The sequence below is a fragment of the Macaca thibetana genome, chromosome 9, assembly GCF_024542745.1.
Source record: "Macaca thibetana thibetana isolate TM-01 chromosome 9, ASM2454274v1, whole genome shotgun sequence".
NCBI classification, from domain to species: Eukaryota; Metazoa; Chordata; class Mammalia; order Primates; family Cercopithecidae; genus Macaca; species Macaca thibetana.
The window spans coordinates 89,828,294-89,847,609 of NC_065586.1; the positions used below are offsets into that span (position 1 = coordinate 89,828,294).

Consider the following 19,316-nt stretch of genomic DNA (forward strand, 5'->3'; position numbering starts at 1 on the left):
CTACTACAGAGACCTTGATCGTGTCATTTATCTGCCGTGAGACTCAGTTTCCATATCTGTCAACCAGGGATGGTTCCCTGGGGTAGTGTGAGAGTACATTCCCGCCGCCTGAGGTGTGCAGAGTTCCCGCCCTTCCCGGAGCCGGGCGCCCCAAGAGCGCTCTCTCTGGCTCCCGCCAGAAAGGATGGCTCCTAGGGGCCAGGGTCAGGGGTCTGGGAAGGGGTCGTGCCGCCAGCAGCTAGCTCGGGGGAGGCGACCGGGTCCTCGCTCCGCGCCCGCCTTCCCCGCACGGCGGGAGCCGGGGGCGGGCCCGGCACAGGCCGCTCCCCCGGCCGCTCGGCCGCCCGCGGCGGCGCTAGCGGCCTCTCACCCGGGGCGGGCAAGTTCTGGGAAAGCCCGGCCCAGGGCGGGGGCCCCGCTGCCGCCCGCGCAGCCGCCGCCGTCCGGGCAGCGCTCACAGCTCGGCGGGCGCGGACTGGGAACTGCGCGGGTACACACGGTAACGCTGGGCAACGTGGGCAACGCGGCGGGCGGCGGGAGGGGCAGCGGCGGCGCGCCCGGGCTCTGCCTCCCGGGCTCTGCCTCTCGGGCACTTGCCTGGCTCCTGCGCGTTCCTGGGCATCGGCTCTGCAGCTGACACACAGTAGCGGGGACACCCGGCGCCGCTAGCGACAGGCGCGCGGACGGCGGGTCCCAGAGGGACTTAGCGCTTGGGGACGCCGGCGAAACTCGCCAGGAGCGAAGAGGTGAGGAAGCGACTCTGTAACTCGGTTCCTGAGGACTGGAGAAGGGGAAGGATGGGCTCGTTCTCTCCCAAGGCAGTCGACCCGCCGAAGGGAGCAGCCCGACCCCGCGTACCTGGCGGAAGAGTGTCCTCGCCCTCCCGGGGGACCCGAGGCGGGTGGTACCCCAGGGCATGCAGGCCGCCCTCGCAGGGGCTAAAAGACACCCTGCCAGTACCTTCACTCCAGACGTCTGCCTCAGGTCACCCCTCCGTGTTGTGAGTGCGGTGTGGAGGGGCCAGTGCAAAGAAAATCATAAGCTCTTTTTGTGGCAGTGCTTAGCAGCAGTATTTCAAGGAAAGTTCTCAAGAGATTGTTCCTGGAGAGATTTGTGTACATCAAGTCCTAGAAAATACAATATTGGACCTGGTCCCGCTCTAACTGGTAACTAGAAGAATAGCTAGCTTTTCCTTCAAGTCCTTTAATGCCACAGTAATAAATAACACTAGAGCAAGAAGTCTTCTGTCGTGGCGAATGTTAGGTGCACAGCGTAAATTTGTGGGAGCTTTCGCCCCCTTGCTTTGTATTGAAGCCATGAGACACTTGGTTCAGCCGACTTAACCAATTATTCAGTGTAAGACTCATTTAGTGATTAATCAGTGTCATTTTAAATAGTGAGTTCCCTGAATACATGTTAAGTAGGATTCACTTAAAACTTTTCACTCTTCGAAAAGTTATTTGCACGAAGGTCATAATTTCAGTTGCATTATGCAAAATTTGCCTGTAGGTCTTTTAGATCTCTGCAAGATTGGTGTGTTTTCATATTTCTTATACCCCCGAAGAGGTAAGGCAGGGCCACTGCCACAGAATGGGCGCTACTGTGGCCAAGAATGCTTGACCCCCCTAGGGAGAATTTTTGAGAGCCTGACTTGGGAGGTGGAAGCAGGTGACCCCATCGATGCTTGTACAGGTGCCCAGTTGTCATTGAGGAGAGAGGTGGACTATCTCTAGGTTACTGCATGCATCTATGTCTTCATGAATACTTTTCTGAAGAATGTCTCATGGTGTAGTCTTCTAAACCATATGATGGCACATCTTCTCCCACATCCACCACTCTAAAGTCTAACCATCCTTCAAACTGTGTTTTGCTGGTGTTGTGCGGCTTTTCCTGAAACAGCCAAACTCCGCCTGCTCTGATTCCTGCAGGATTTTTTCTCCAGGGCCCTTTCTGCTCTCCACCTTCTGAGAGTTATTTATGTAGATGTCTCATTTTCCCTACTAAAGGTATTTGCTGTGGCTTTCATGGCAAAATGCTTGCACCTAGAAGACTCTTTAGAGATAATTGTGGGCCAGTATTAAATCTTAAGATTTTGGTTTTACAACATAAATATCTACTTTGGAGAAGGAGACAATATAATTGAAAGGAGCTAGAGGAATGTATAATGTTTACCATTAACACTATCCTTTATTTACAGCCCCATGGGGGAAATTCCTTTTATACCTGGGAGCCTTGTCTAATAATCATCTTTGGTTCATGCCTTGGGACCAGGTAAGAGGTGAGATTGAACTGGAGGGACATTCTTCCAGTCCTCTTAGTAACATAAACTCCTGGGATGTGCTCCAAGTTTGACCTGTCATTAAAAATTCCATACTCCAGTGGGTTAGAAGCTAGATTCCAATGAAGGCAGTTGGTTTTCTTTTTCTATTTACAACCGTTCTTAGTCACATTCTTCGCTGGGCTTTTGTTGTATACTCAAAAAAAAAAAAATCGTTTGATGTGCAATTTGTTACCTGTAACTTTCTAAATGAATAAAAGAAGATTGAAAAACTACTGTGTATGGTGGAAGAGTTTTCTAAAGTAGGCAGCAGGGGATGTTTCCCATGCCTGGGCAAGAGGAGGGATTTGCACAGAGTGAGGCTGTGCTGCACGTGTGTGCGCGTGCGTGTGTGTTCCACACGCCTGGCTGACAGGTGTCTATACAGGACAGTTGCTATGGTCCTAATGCCTTCTCTCTCTGCTGGAACTACTTCTGCGGTGGAAGAACAACAAAACAGAGCTTCTGGGTTCAGAAGCAGAGAAAAAGCCAAAAGCAGTAGAAGCAGCTTAGAGTGTGAATTTGTTTGCTGAAGTTGCTTTCCTCCCAACGTTCAGTTGAGATGTGTGGCATTGAGCAAGTAGGGGTTTGGTTGAGGGGAGGGAAGACAGGTGATTGGGGAGTATGGTGCTTCTGGAGGAGGGCTGGAAGGTTCTGATGGGGTTTTAGGGAAGCATGTGATTTAATTATGTAAGGCCCAAAGAGGAGAGTTGGAGATGGAGGAGTAGGGAATGAAGAAAGAGAGGAAGAAGATATCAAAGATGCATTTTGTTATAGGCCGACCATGTGGCCTACAAAGAAGGGCAGAACTCTTTCTAGCGTCTTGTGTTCCTCTCTGCTCCCTGGATGCAGAATGCAGGGTTTTTACGGAGGCTATAATTCATCTGTGTTATGGCTTGAATAGATTTTTATGGGCCAGATTGGGAACCAAGCCCTCGGAGGCTGCATTGTCCAATATGGTAGTCACTAGCCACATGTGGCTATTTACATTTGAATTGAAATTAGTTAAATGAAATTAACCAGCCATATTTCAAGTGCTTGAAAGCTACATGCAGCTAGTGGCTACTGTATTGGACAGTGCAGATATAGAACATTTTCACCATCTCAGAAAATCCTTCCCTAGAGGATTGTTTCAAAGGGGTAATACCTATTAATCTCCAAAGTGTACTGGTTTCCAAATGAAATTTAGTCATAACTTTAAAGCTTCCAAATTTTACATGAAAATAATAGAAGTGGTTGTTGGTAACACTATGGTGCCTACTACATGCCAGGCACCACTCCAAGCACTTTTATCAATTAACTCATTTAATTTTTATATATTAGGCAGTCAGTGTGAGAGATCTTATCCCTTACCTGTATTTCCAAAATCAAAAAAGCTCTGAAAACTGTGGTTTTCATAAATTTGGCTACAAAACTTGGTCTGAACTGATGTGAGGTTATGACAGTCTTTATTTTTCTCACTTGGTGAGAACTACATGTACATTTTTACTTCAGAAATTATGGGCATGTTTTATTTGCTGCAGATACCATTGGAGGTGTTATGTAATATATGGCATATGCACTTTTACCGTTACAAAATCCATAAAGCTGCTGAATCACAGTTGGCTGGCTGCTCAGAATTTGGATTAGGGAGTGTGGACTTCCATGATTATGCCCATTTTGAAGATGGGAAAACTGAAGCGACGAAAGGTCAAGTGACTTGTGTAAAGTCACAGCAAGGAAGTGCTAGTGTCAGGAACCACTCAAAGCGGGCTGTCTCCAGAGTCTGTTCTCTTGACCACTGTGCTAGCCTACATTAACCTCTGGGTTCATGACCCAAAACAAATAACCGTCTTTTTTTGTTTGTTTGTTTTTTGTTTTTTGGCTAGGTGAAACCTAATAGCTTTAACTCAGCTCATTAGAAAGTTTCACATAGTGATCTGGCTAAATTGTTTAGCAGTTGAGGTTTTGAAATGCTGTGGATGGTTCAACCACCGTAATAGATGTGCTTAGCAATTGTTTAGCTTGCCCCTTTCCACCCTGTGTCAGCCACACTTGCTTTTGAGCATTCACTGTGTAAGAACTGGTAGGAAAAGAGGTGGGTGCTGGTGAAACCACTGGGCTCCTGTTGAAATCTTTGGCACGTGGGGACTTACATATTCATAACTGTTGTGGCGTGGAGGGTGGCCGGCAGTTTGGTCCTAGTGTAGATCAACTGTTACAGGTGGGGGCCATTTGGTGGACTACCAGGATTGTAAGCCTTCCTGGCATGTTTTCAGAGGGTCTGCATCAATCTGACTCAGTCGGAAGTCTTTCTAGGGAAACTGTGAATTCCTCTTTTCTTGTGGGAGTTTGACTGGAACTGCAAGGCTGGTCTGGGGGCAAGAATGGACTTTTCATTTCCCCTCCCCAAGTAATGGGAAGCCCCAGTGATCTCTTCTTAGATTTTTAGTCCAAACCTGCCTTTGAAGAAATTATTGAGTAACCCCAAGGTTTCTCCTTTGAGTAGGAGGAGATGTTCTAGACATTTGACCTTTTGTGTGTAGTTTAGCATGGCCTCTGCAGGACCCCCTGTCTCTTTGCAGCCAGGGGCATGTGTGCCTCTTGTGGCACAATCTCTGAGGCCCTTAATGATCTTTCCCCACCCAACTCCCCGAATCCAGTTATCATGGCTTAAGGTATGGAGCCTGGACACTCTATTTGTCAAATTCAAGATTCTCTAGAATCAAATTTCCCTGGGGTTTACATAGTACAACCTTGGAGGAGCAACTGACCTTTGCGTAAAATAGCAATAGTAATTGTACAGGGTTGCTTTGAGGCCACAGTGAGATAGTTCACCTAAAACACTTTGCATGGAGACAGACACCTCCTGAGTGCTCAAAATTAGCTACTAATATTAGCTAACTAACATTAAAAAAATAATGTTTCTTCCCCCAGGGCTCCTCAGGTCTTTCCAGTCTGCAATGTTAGGCTTTGGGGAGGTGTAGATGGTAGGCTAGATCATGATCTCCCAAAGATGTCCAAGTCTGAATGCCTGGAACCTGTGAATATGTTACTTTACATGACAAAAGGGACTTTTACAGATGTGATTAAATTAAAGCTCTTGAGATGATCCCGGATGATCTGGGTGGGCTCTGACTAATCTCGAGTATACTTAGAAGAGGGAGACAGGAGTGACGTGAGGAAGGGGTCATGAGCCAAGCCTCTAGAAGCTGGAAAAGGAGAGAAAATGAGTTCTTTCCTAGAGCCTCTGGAAGGAATGTAGCCCTACTAACCCATTTTAGACTTCTGACCTCCAGAACTGTAGGGTAGCACATTGCTATTATTTAAACTACTAAGTTTGTGGTCACTTGTCACAGCAGCTGTAGGAAACTAATACAGCATAGAAGAATAAAGAGGAAGCAGTCGGAGTGAGAAGAAAGCTATAAAAATCAGAGAATGATAATAGCTAGCATTTAGTGAGAGCTTTGTACTAGGTATTGTTCTAAGCACTTTATAGGTACTAACTTGTTTAATCCCCACAATCACTTTCTGAGGTAGGTACTTTTGTTATCTGCATGTCACAGATGAGGAAACTGAGGCACTGAGAGGTTAACTAACTTGCCCAATGTCACACAGCTAGTATGCAGCAGATCTGGGATGTGAGTCCAAGCATTCTGGCACTCTTAACTGTCACCCAAACTACTCCCAAAGGCAGGCATTTCTGGCTGTTGAGTCTGACGCTATCAGCCACGGAACGGTACGTGACTGTTCGTGGGGAAAATGCAATGTTGGAATTGGAGAGAAAGAGGGCAATGTAGTTGTTTGTTTCTTCCCCAGAACACTGGTTATTGAAATACTCGTAAGTTTTCACTGTTGCCATCTCCTAGACTGCATCTGGACAGCCTGAAGCTGTGGGAGCGGTTCCTGGGCTGGCCTCCCTCTCGCTCCCACCTCTGTTCCTACAGCCGCCTTGCTCACCACAGACCGCTGGCCCCGGCGCCCTGTTGGCTCTGCTTCCCGCCTCTGCCTGTTTATTGGATTTGCCTCATTCCTGACTCTCTGCTCCAGCCTGGAATTCCACCACCTCTGGGCCCTCCAGTGCTCAGACTTGAGCTGGTTAGTGTCAGCGCCCAGATTGGAATGGCCCTCTGTGACTGCCAGTGAGGGATTATTTTGCCTTTTTCCTTTGATTATGCTGGCTGTTGTTAGTGTTCTAGCTGGGCTGCTTTTGTCTCTCAAGCACATAATTCAGAGTGATATTGGTTTGGAGCAGGGGTTTTCAAACTGTGTTCCAGGAGTGTTTGGGGCCTCTGCAGGGTGAGGGAGATGCTGGGGAATGAAGATCTCAGTCGTTTACTTCGGCTTCTACCGAGTAGTCCTGCTCTTATTTGTCTTATATACTGGTGCTCTGTTTTAGATTTTGCGTGAAACAGGGGCTCTATTGTTACATAAAGAGACAAGTTTGAGAAGAACTAAATAGACTTGCTATAGACTTGGATGTACAAGAAATATAACTCTGTATTTTCCCTCATTTCATTTTATAAGTTTGGGATCTGGAGTCAGGTTGCTTAGGTTCATTTATATCCTGCCTCTACCACTCATAATCTTCATGACCTTGTGCAAGATACTTGGCCTATTTGGGCTTAATCATCCTCATTTACATTATAGAGGGGTTACAGTAGTACCTACCAAATAGGTTTTGTAAGAATTAAATGAAATAACTCATGTCGGAGGCTTAGAACTGTACATGGTCTAGAATAAGAATTCTAACAAATATTAGCTTCTTTGATAATTTTTATTGTTGCTACTGAGTCTCCCAGTTGAATGGCAGGAAAAGAATTTAGCCTCCTATCTTCATGGGGTTCCCTTCTACTGCTCTCTGAGTGGTGTTGCAGCAGCAGGTCTTACTTCCTCTCTCCCTGGCTGCCACTGAAATAGCCACTGTCCTTGTCTGTGGGTGATTTCATATACAGTGCCACTGAGCTGCCTCTCATGGGTGCAGCAGCCACAGCGCCCTGAAGTCTCTGAGGTCTCATTGCCTTCTGCCAGGAAGCGAGGTTCCTTCTGCTTTCGGGAGTTACAAGACGTTTTGTCTTTTCTCCCCTGACTACCAGCCAGTAGGAGTTGGAATAGGGGCAAGGGTCAGAGTAAAGCTCCAGTCTCCTCCCTATTTCTGCTCAATATTGGGTCTATGATACAGATTTAATGCCCTTTAACCCTTTCCTCTGTGCTCTTAGGGTTTAAGTTTTTAAAACAAAAGCCAAAAAGGCTCACAGGTCTGCTCCCAGCCCCCCATATCCCTCCTCTGAAGCAGTGAGTACAGGGCTACTTGCTTGAATGGGGGAGGAAGAAGATATCTGGGGAAAATAAAACAAAACATAGATAGGGTGCCTAATCTTGACAGGGCTGTTAGTCAAACAGTACTGGCCAGTGTCATCAGTGATGTTTGCCCAAAACCTCTTATCTCTTCTTAGTAGTGGCATCACTGCTGGCTGTGTGGTTGTATGGTAACCTCCAGGAAGTGTGCTCCATTTGTAAAAATAATGAAAGGTGTCCTTTAGAGGGGCTGATGATGGGTGCACACAAGTTCAGAGCTATAACAAAACTCAGCTAGCATTTGTGTATTTTCATTGCTTTATAGGACTAGCCACATAATAATAATAAAACAGTAAGGCTGCTATATTCAGAATTAAGGAAGAGGCAGATATAAGGAGAGACTCTGTTTTGATGACTTCACTTTAGGTTTAAACTATATAATATTACTGACTATGGAAAATCTGGAGAATGGAAAAAAATCATTTGGGAAAAAAACGTGACGAAGTACATGCTATACAAATCTGGGATTAAAATATCACATAACATGGCTTAATTTGGATATCACAGGAGTTGTTTCAAGTTACTGTCATTTCTAAAGAAAGTTTCGATTCATTTGTTGTTATTAATAACACAAACTCAGATTTCATTGATTGAGCATGTTTTTCACATATGAAATGTTTCCCTGGAAGAACTTAAGCCCTCTCTAGTAGCCTGTTTTGTCAATCTCAGAAAAGTGGATAAAATTCACAAAAGCTAAATACTCTGGGCATGAAATTGTATTCCTTTTCCCTCTACAAAGGCAGAGTGAATTTGGATGACAGAGCAGAGCTTGAGAAGTTTGGGTAACTGCCGGCCGGGGTCTGAGTGGATTCACTTCTCTACTACTCAGCAGGCTAATTTGCTTCTAACCCAGTTTGGCTTACTGTGCTTGAGGTTTTTCTTTCATCATGGCTTGGGCACTGTTTTAAAATTTACAGTGGTAGGGATTGGTAAATCTAGAGGTAGTTGTGAAAAAAACATGCTCAATTATTATTTGAATCTAAGAGAAGAAGGCAGGAACTGTTGAGCTATGCGTAGAAGCTATATAAGTTTGCAAAAAGAACTCCAAAAATCAATTTCCTGCACCGTCAGTGCAACACAGACATCAGACAACCTTGCATGCTCTCTTGTGACACTCTTGGATCTAGGCTTTTGACTGCCTTTTGCTGGCTGAGAATGGTCCGGGTGTCTCTAATGCCAAGTCATGGGATGGCTGACAACAGGTGGAGGGTGTTCCTGTTGCAGGCAGGCAAGCCTAGATCAAATTAGTCAGAGAAGTTAGGAGAGTGTGCTCATTTCTCGCCATGCTATGTATTTCTAATGAACTATCACTGTCTAAGTGGTCAGATATAAAATATATCACCTATTTAGGAGATACTCGTTTTTAAAAAAATCTTTAATCCAAAACCTAAGTTTGCTTTAACAACTAAAATTCTATATTTTATCTTAAATTATTAATACAGACATACTTCTGTTTATATTTGTTTATTAATTTTTGGTTATGTGCTGTTATCCAATACTTAAAATTGAGGGGAAGAAAGGAGAAGGGTCCAATTTTGGCCCTCTTGCTTTTGGAGGAGTTGAAGGAACCTGTCTCCTAAGAGACTGATGGATTTGTCCTAAGCTACCTAGCTGGGGAGCGGTAGAACAGGGACTTTTGTTTTTTTGAATAAAATTGGGATCACATGGTAAATACATCATACCCAATTTTGGATCCTAGATTCCTTGCTTAACATTCTATCATGAAGATTGTCAACTTTAAGTAATGAGATTCAGAAAATATGATTAAGTATAGAGTTTATTTGAGCACAAATCTTGCAGATGACCACTCGAGGAATACCCGTTCTGAAATGAATGGGGTCAGTGGTCCATAGTGGAGAAGTTCTATGTCTTACTCATTGTTTTCTAAAGGTTTTATATTTTTTTATTTAATCAACTTAACTTTTTAGTAGATTCTCCTGCACTCTTTAGGTAAGGAATTGTATTACCCACAAATAATGATTACTTCTCTTTTAAATCAGAAATTCCAGAACATTAATAACTGAGTGAGGATAATAGACTGTTTTGTTTTATTCCTGATTTTAATGGAAATGCTTTTCATACTTTCTAGAAGGCATAATGTTGGCTTTTGGTTTAAAATAGTTTAAATTACTTTGAAGAAGTAGTTTTGTATTCCTGGGTTTAAGCAAAAGATGAAAGGGAGTTGAACTTTATCAAATGCCAAAAAGGTAATCTTTGAGATGATTTTATGCTTTTTCGCATTTGACCTACTGATGTGTTCTATCAGGTTCACAAATTTCCCATCATTAAACCATGTTTGCAATCCTGCTGTGGCAGTTCATTGTCTGTTTGTTAATCAGTTGTATCTCTAAAATAGAGATATTAATCTAGAAGCCACTTAGATTTTACTTTGAACTTAAAAAATTAGCTCTACTTTAGCCATGGTCATCAAAGGCAAGAATTAAAATTAGCTTGCTGCTCCTGAGTGTGCATAGATTGAATTCCTGGAGACCCCGTGTGCTTTCCTAAGAGTGACAGGTGCAGCTTCAGATGTGGTAAGGAGCTAGGGACACTGTTTATGTGGGCGAGTATAAGGAGAATGAAGTGTGCACCATGGATTGGGTAATTGGGGCTTGTGCTCTTCTAAGAAGTTTTGGTGTTAAATCAAGGGTAGCCTCTAAAATGGCCTTTCTGTGAGATGAAAATGAAGTGCCTTTTTAAAAAAATTATAAGCTGGGCACGGTGACTCATGCCTGTAATCCCAGCACTTTGGGAGGCTGAGGCAAGTGGATCACAAGGTCAGGAGTTCAAGACCAGCCTGACCAAGGTGGTGAAACCCCGTCTCTACTAACAATACAAAAGTTAGCCGGGCATGGTGGTGGGCGCCTGTAATCCCAGCTACTTGGGAGGCTGAGGCAGGAAATTGCTTGAAGCCAGGAGGCGGAGGTTGCAGTGAGCCGAGATTGTATCACTGTACTCCAGCCTGGGCGACAAAGTGAGACTCCATCTGAAAAAAAAAAAAAAAATTGTAAGCAAGGATGCTCTCATTTCTTTGTGTTCCTCTCAAGACAGGCAGAATTGGAACTCTACCATCAGATGGATAGACACCATCCTTAAGGATTCTGGACACGCAGTGTGGACTTCCTTTTCTGGAGTAAAACATTAAATAGCAGAGCAGCAAACCTGCAAGATGAAGCTTGATCCAAATCATGACCTTAGAATCTAGTAATAGTCTAATTCAATGTCAAGTTTTAGTTTAGGTGAAAGCTAAGGGGGGAGAAAGTGTTCCTAAGGCAAATAGAAAGGAAAATAGAAAGCAGGTATAAAACGTAAATGTCAAATACTTTAAGTTTGCATTTGACAGCACCTATGTGACTCAGAAACTGACCCAAAGATTTAGCTACTGTGTGGGTGTCTTTATGGAGAAAGTGAGGAGAATCTGAGCCCAAGATGTAAGAAGGTGGTTGGTTGCCTTCTTCACATTCTTGTTACTTATGTGTTACCCCTCATCCTTGTCTCCTTTTTGCCCACAATTTTGGACTTTTTTTCAACCATCTTTTCTCATCCGTTCATCACTGATCCATTCAGCAGTTATTTGGAGTCACTTTTCTGTGTTAGGCACTATGCTGGCTGGTGGGGGCAATAGTGAGCAAGGTCCCCATAGCAACTGCCCACCTGAGTTTACCTGAGCCAGATGACCATGCAGGTGAGGACCTGACACTTTCTGACATTTGTGAAACACGATATTGCTCACTCTCTGTTTCTCAGGGTTTCAGACATTTATTTATTTATGGAAGGATAGAACAAAGAATTATAAGTGAGGAATCATTTGTAAGTTGTAAATTTTGACAATGTTTTGTTAAAGGGGCTTAGTTAAAACTCTGTAACTTCACTCATGGGAAAGAGGCTTTTGTTGCTGTTACCTGGTGTTTTCTTTTGCTAAACATTTCCATCCTCATTCCTTCCTTTTTGAAGAAATTTATTTTTAATTTGAAGAATTAGCACATTGCAAGGAATCAGACTAGAATGTACAAGGAGAGGCAGCAAATGCTCACCTTGTGACCAGTTCTATTCAGTGGGAAGACTCAGCAAAAACTTGGGAGGATGCCCAGGACATTGGTTACTCTTGTATTGAGGAAGCCATTCAGGTTAATCTGGAGTAACTAGTTCACATAAATGCTCTACTATTGATTTATGGCTTTGTTACTCGTTTTGAAATGAAGGACTTTTGTTTGTTCTGTAAATGGAATGTTTACTGCATTCCTTGTTCTATATCTAGGATTTGCCATCAAAGATGTTTCAGTTAGTTAGAAAGACATGGCGCAAATACCTGAACTTCTCAGCATCTTTACCAAGAAATGTCTGGTAAGGACATCCACCTCTGTGAGTGCAGTTGCACCTCTACACCAATGATTCCACGCCTCTCCACAGCCTACTTCTCACTTCTGAGCTCCAAAGCTGCATATCGGGTTGGCTGGGTAGCATCTCCCCAAAACTCATGTCCCAAACTGAATGCGTCTTTTCCTAAACCCATTTCTCCTGTGATCTCCCATCGTGAATAGAACCTTAATCAAACCACTTGCTGAGACCAAAACTCTCACCTGATTGAGTCTGTGGTTTCTTAGCACTGAAGGCCTCACCTTCCCAGTCATGACACGCTGCTGCCTTCCCTTCTAATGTTTGTCTTTCCCAATAGAGTGTGTGCCCTATGAAGCCAAGGCCAGGGACTTTTGCTGGTTGTTCATTTCTATTATCTCCAGCCCTCACACAATATTGAACATGTGATAAAGGTCTCAAGAAGTACATGCTGATAGATTGAACAAATGGGAATTCCTGTCCATTCTGACTCCTAAATATCTCTCGAATCAGGCATACCCAGGTTTGATCCAGCTTTGCTGTTTTCTAACTGGGTGGACCTTGATGAAGCTATTCTTAAGAAATTATTTTTAGATAATTTCTGATTTACAGATTAAGCTATTTTTAATCTCTCTATGCCTCAGTTTCTGAATCTGTAAAATGGACGTAATCACAGCGCTTACTTCATGGGGTTGTGGTGAGGATTAAATGAAATAGAGCATGTAAAACTTATTACTGTGTTTGACATGTAGTGTAATCTATTGTTATGAAGACAAGTTTGGAGCTAGAATGTGAAAGACGTTCAGTGCAGATTAAGAGACATGTGCTTTATCTTTTAGAAGGTAAGGATCCAGCAAAGGTTTCTACTGTGTGGTGGAAAAACCGTGAGCTATGGAATCAACAGACAAGTTCAAATGACAAGTCTACCATTTAATAACTGTGAGACTTTTTCACATGTTTACCTAGCCATTCTCAGCCTCAGTTTCAAAGACTCTAAAATTTGGGGTAACGATACCTCCTACAAGGGGATTGTTGTAAGGTATAAATGAGACGGTGTCAAAAACATGCAACGATACCTTTTTTTTTTTTTTTAATTTACTTTCTTTAGTACTAAGCTCTAGGTTTCCTTGGAAACAGATCTGTAGTCAGAACCTTGTTCTTGTCTCAGCTCACTTTAACGTTTTTTATCAGATACTTGGAGAAGGCATAAAGCCATATTTCCCAAATTGGCAAATGACTCAAAGCTGGGAAAATAGCTAATACAATAGGTGATGGAATGAAGGCTCAAAATGACTGTGGCAGGCTGGAATGTTGATCCTTTACCAAATGGGACATCTAGTTAATGGGTCAAAGCAGTTAAGAACAGGGAGACCACTTAGGGTGATTCTCCTAGTCCTGATGATGTATGGAAAGGATCTGAATTGAGGTGGTATCAGTGGCAACACAGGGAGTTATTAGTTGGAAAGAACCTTTTCAAAAACTCATTAGAATGTGACAGTTAATTGGATACTTGGGGGTGGGTGTGTTGATAAAGAGGACTACGGAGGACTACAGATGATTAGGAAGTTTCCTTTCTGGGTTTCTAGGGGAAAAAAGAGGTGCCCGTTCAAAGGAAGGAGAAAGTTAGGCAGAAGAGCTGAATTAGGGAGAGGGGGATGACAGGAGTCTAGTTTTGTACATCATGTGTTGGCTCTACTGAAGAGGAAGTTGGAAAGTCAGGATTGTAGCTCCAAGGAAAGGCTGTGTCTGGAAAGAGGCATTTGGAAGTCATCCACATAGAGGTGATAGTTGAATCTGTGGGTGGGAGGGGAGGGGATGGCCAAGGAGTGGCTGGTGCTATTCAGAATCATTAGCATTGTTGGCTCTAACTTTAGATAAGCAGTGTAAACAAACCCTTGCCCAAGTGGGAACTAGTTCCACTGCCTTTCTGGTGCTAGTATGTAAGTCATTAAAGCAAAGTTCTACAGGATAAAAAGAATCTGATAACAATTTCAAGTTTAAAAAATTATATTTTTAATTACTGAAGTGATATGCAAATACATTCTCTCTCTCTCTCTCTTTTTTTTTTTTTGCTACTGGTGTTTCCAGAAGAGTGAATGCATTCTTGTTTCTAAATATTGTAAACTACATATAGGATAAAAGCCCTGCTAGTCCCCATCAAAGCCTTTCTTGTTTTTGAAGTTATTTGGTCTGGTGGGTATTCTTACAGACCTTTTTCTATGTATTTACATAGTTACACATGTGCACATGCACATAAAGATATATTTTTGTTTTTGTACGTGGTTTTCTTTTGTTTTCTATAAATGAGCTCATACTATGTTTTGTTTGGTTTATTTTTATTTTTAATAATACGGCCAGTCATGGTGGCTTATGCTGTAATCCCAGCACTTTGGCAGGCCAAAGTGGGAGGATTGCTTGAGGCCAGGAGTTCGAGGCTGGCCTGGGCAACATAGTGAAACCCCCATCTCTACACACACACACACAAATAAAAAAGAAAGAAAAATTATCTGGACATGGTGGCACACACCTATAGTCCTAACTACATGAGAGGCTGAGGTAGGAGGATTGCTTGAGCCTGGGAGTTTGAGGCTGCAGTGAGCGGTGATTGTGCCACTGCACTCCAGACTAGACAACAGAGTGAGACACTGTTTCAAAACAAAACAAAACAAAAAAAGTAACAATATACTCTGAAAATCTTTCCAGGTAACTTTATCTGGATCTAAGTCACAAAAACAATAAAACCTGTTTTCTGGGTACAAATGTACCATATTTTACTTTGTTTGTTTTTGACATGGAGTTTCGCTCCTTTGCCCAGGCTGGAGTGCAATGGCATGATCTCAGCTCACTGCAACCTCCGCCTCCCTGGTTCAGGCTATTCTTCTGCCTTAGCCTGCTGAGTAACTGGGATTACAGGTGCGTGCCACCACACCTGGCTAAGTTTTGCATTTTTAATAAAGACAGGGTTTCACTACATTGGCCAGGCTGATCTTGAACTCCTGATCTCAAGTGCTCTGCCCGCCTCGGCCTCCCAAAGTGCTGGGATTACAGGCATGAGCCATCACACCTGGTGAACGTATGATGTTTTATTTAATCATTCCACTATTGTTAGAATATACCTTGCATCTCTCCATCCTACAGGAATTTACTTCTAGGAGACTGCTGAAGTACCCCAGAGGCTGGAATACTTTGGTAAATAGTAAGCCAGGAGGTAACAAGCTATCTGGGGCAACGAGAGGCACATAAGAAGAAAGGAAGTAGAAAATGCTGCTTCTTAATGTTGCTGCCATGGCTTAGAGGAAGGAGACCTATTCTTTTTGGGGACTCGGAAGTAGATGAGAGAGGCTGAGCCATGTGCATGCATTTTGCAGGGCGGAAACATGGGTGGATGCTAGAGGTGAACTCTCAGTACTGCTCCTTACTGCCCTGGTCCTATCACCTCCCAGGGGTCATCTGGTAACACACCTTTGGCCTCCTGTGTTAGTCTACTTGTGAGTTGCTATAAAGAAATAACTGAGGCTGGGTAATTTATTAAAAATTTGAAAAGAAATTTTAATTGGCTCACCATTCTGCAGACTGCACAGGAAGCATGGTGCTGGCATGTGCTTCTGGTGAGGGCCTCAGGAAGCTTACAATCAGCGTGGAAGCAAGAGGAGCCAGCATGTCACATGGCAAGAGCGGGGGCAAGAGACAGAGAAGGGGGAGGTCTCAGACTCTTTCAAACAACCAGATCTCATGTGAACTAATGGAGTAAGAACTCACTCATCACCAAGGGGATGGCACTAAGCCATTCATGAGGGATCCACCCTCATGATCTAAACACCTTCCACTAGGTCCCACCTCTAATATTGGAGGTCACAATTCAACATGGGATTTGGAGGGCACAAACATCCAAACTATGTCATTCTGCCCTTGGCCCCCCAAATCTCATGTTCTTCTTATATTGCAAAATATAATCATCCCTTCCTAATAGACCTTAAAGTTTTAACTCATTCCACCATCAAGTACAAATTCCTAAGCCTCATCTAAGACTCATCTCCTTCTGCCTATGAGTCTATAAGATCAAAACAAGTTATTTACTTCCAATATACAATTGTGGTACAGGCATTTGGTAAGCATTCCCATTCCAAAAGGGAGAAATTGGCCCAAAGAAAGGGGCAAGAGGCCCCAAGCAAGTCTGAAACCAAACAGGGCAGGCATTAAACCTTAAGGCTCCAATATAATCCTTGACTCCATGTCCCACATTCAGAGCACACTGGTGCTTTATGGCTTTGCAGGGTGCAGTACCTGTGGCTGCTGTCACAGGTTGGAGTCTGGTGTCTGTAGCTTTTCCAGGCTTGAAGAGTTTAAGTTGCTGGTGGCTCTACCATTCTGGGGTCTGGAGGGCGGCAGCCAGCTTTCCACTGCTCCACTAGGTATGAAACACTTTGTGGGGGCTCCCACTCTGCATTTCCTTTAGCACTGCCCTAGTAGAGTCTCTTTATGTGGGGGCCCTGCCTCTATGGCAGGCTTCTGCCTGGGCACCCCGACTTTCTGATACATCCTCTGAAATCTAGGGTGAAGCTGCCGGCCTGTGTCACACTTGCATCCTGTGCACCTGCACACTTAACACTGCATGGAAGCCACCAGGGCATATGGCAATTTGTACTCTCAGAAGAGGCAGCCTGAGCTGTACATGGAATCTTTTCAGCCACAGCTGGAGCTAGGGCAGCCGTGTCCTGAGGCTAAACATGGCAGGAGTGTCCAGAGTCTGGCCTCTGAAACCATTCTTACCTCGTTAGCCTCTGAGCCTGTGATGGGAGGGGCAGCTTGGAAGATCTGAAATGCTTCAAGGCCTTTTTCCTGTTGTCTAGGATATTAGCACTTGGCTCTCTTTTAGTCAGGCCATTGTCTTTAGCAAGTGGTTGCTCTGCAGCCCTTTTTAATTGCTCCCCTGAAAACAGGCTTTTCTTTTGTACCACATGGCCAGGCTGTGAATTTTCCCAACTTTTATACTCTGCTTCCCTTTTAAATATAAGTTCCAACTTTAAGTCATTCCTTAGACTAATCACACCTGATTGCAGGCTATTAGAAGCAGTCAGGCTACCTCTTGAATGCTTTGCTGCTTAGAAATTTCTTCTGCCAGATATCCCAAGTCATCATTCTTAAGTTCAAACTTTCACAGATCCCAAGGACTTGGACACAATGGAGCCAAGTTCTTTGCTAGGGTATAACAAAGTGACCTTCACTGCAGTTCCAGTAACTTCCTAATTTCCATCTGAGACCTCATCAGCCTTGACTTTGCTGCCCATATTTCTATCAGCATTTTGGTCATGACCATTTAACCAGTCTGTCTAAGAAGTAGCAAACTTTCCCCCATCTTTCTATCTTTTTCTGAGCCCTCCAACTCTTCCAACCTCTGCCCATTCCCCATTTCCAAAGCCACTTCCATATTTTCAGGTATTTTTATAGCAATGCTCCAGTCCTCAGTACTGATTTTCTGTGTTACTCATTCTTGCATTGCTATAAAGAAATGCCTGAGGCTGGGTTACTTATAAAGAAAAGAGGTTTAATTGGCTCACAGTTCTGCAGGCTATACGAGTATGGCACTGGCATCTGCTTGGCTTTTACTGAGGCTTTGGAGTTTTTACTTATGCTGGAAGGTGAAGTGGAAGCAGGCATGTCACTTTACCAAAGAGCAAGCAAAAGACAGAGAAGGGGGGAGGTTCCAGACTCGTTTTTTTTTTCTTTTTTCATTTCTTTCTTTTTTTTTTTTTTTTTTTTTGAGATGGAGTCTTGCTCTGTCGCCCAGTCTGGAGTGCAGTGGCGTGATTGTGGCTCACTGCAACCTCCCGGGTTCACGCCATTCTCCTGCCTCAGCCTCCCGAGTAGCTGGGACTACAGGCGCCCGCCACCACGCCCAGCTATTTTTTTGTATTTTTAGTAGAGACAGGGTTTCACCATGTTAGGACGGTCTCGATCTCCTGGCCTCGTGATCCACCCGCCTCAGTCTCCCAAAGTGCTGGGATTACAGGTGTGAGCCACTGTGCCCAGCAGTTCCAGACTCTTTTAAACAACCAGATCTTGCGTGAACTAACTGAGTGAGAACTCATCAATCACCATCACGAAGGAGATGGCACTAAACCGTTCAATAGAGAATACACCCCATAATTCAGTATCTCCCACTAGGCCGCTCCACCTCCAACATTGGAGGTCACATTTCAACATGAGATTTGGAGGGGACAAACATCAAACATCCAAACCATATCACCTCTTATGACAGGGAAGCCACTTGCTGTGCTTAACCACAACAGGACCCTCTCAGTGCGATTAAGCTGGAAGAGCTGGAGGAATGGGAAAAGTGAGTGTGCTAATGAGATAAGGATTTTCACCTCTGTCCCCAGGTCCTGACCAAAGCTGGAGTGATTGATTTGGGGAGGGGTGGGTTGGATTTGAAAACATTTTTCTTTTTACAAATATTATCCAAATGAATATACAAAGTTTAAAATTCTTATTTGGCAGCCCCTGAAACTATAACCCCAGGTGAGCAACTGTTAGCCTCTTCATTTCCTTTTTTTAAGTGCATGGGATTGAGGCAGCTCCAGTGTCAACGACAGCAGGGAAAAGAAATGGAAGGACCCTCTTCTCTCTCTTCTCTCCCTCTCTCCCTCTGGTTTTCCTGCCTTTCATGCTCTGAATCATATCATACCAGGTGAGCTAATTTTGGGCATAAGCATTTTACTAAAACCCCAGGGCTCTACTCCTTCTGTTCATTTCTGCTGCCTTCACTCAGGGCTCAGAAGAGTTTCCATGTTGGGCTAACTGCAGCACCTCTCTGTCAGCACTGATGTATCAGCTGCCCTGCCCTGCCAGGTGTTGAGGAAGCTGCCCCGTCCCGGGGTGAGACTGCCTGGTGCACAACTTCCTAGGCAACTGTGAATCAGTGACATGGCCAATGTTTTCCAGCATGTGAGCCTGGGAATTTCTTCCCTTGATACCTCTCTCCAGTTCCCCAGGTCTCACCCCTCCGGACTCAAGTCCTCCTGTTTGCAGCACAGGGAACTCTGGTTTATCTTTTGATGCCTCTAGTTTCAGTCACATGCCTATGGAATTCTGCCCAGGATGAGCCCATTCATTGGTCCAGTAGCCAATAGAGCAAGTCAAGCTTGGCTGGGAGTAGAAACAGGTGACACTCAAAAGACAAACTAGACTTCCCTGTGCTCAAACAGGGAGGAGTTGAGTTTGGAGGGGTGAGGCTTAGGGAAACTGGAGAGAGGTATCAAGGGAAGGAATTCCCAGCCTCACATGCCGGAAGACATCGGCCACATCACTAATTCATGATTGCCTGAGA

At 44.1% G+C, this 19,316-nt stretch overlaps 1 protein-coding gene across 3 annotated transcripts in view; it reads left to right on the top strand.

Moving 5' to 3' along the window:
* Positions 1-445: 445 nt before the first annotated feature.
* Positions 446-19,316, top strand: part of PLCE1 (phospholipase C epsilon 1) — a 344,763-nt gene continuing 325,892 nt past the window's right edge. For 2 of the 3 annotated variants that reach the window (XM_050802707.1, XM_050802708.1), the window contains exon 1: positions 634-746. The gene's annotated coding sequence lies outside the window, so the exon portion shown is untranslated. Of the gene's footprint in view, positions 747-19,316 lie in introns of all 3 variants that reach the window. The other variant, XM_050802709.1, reaches the window with a different exon arrangement.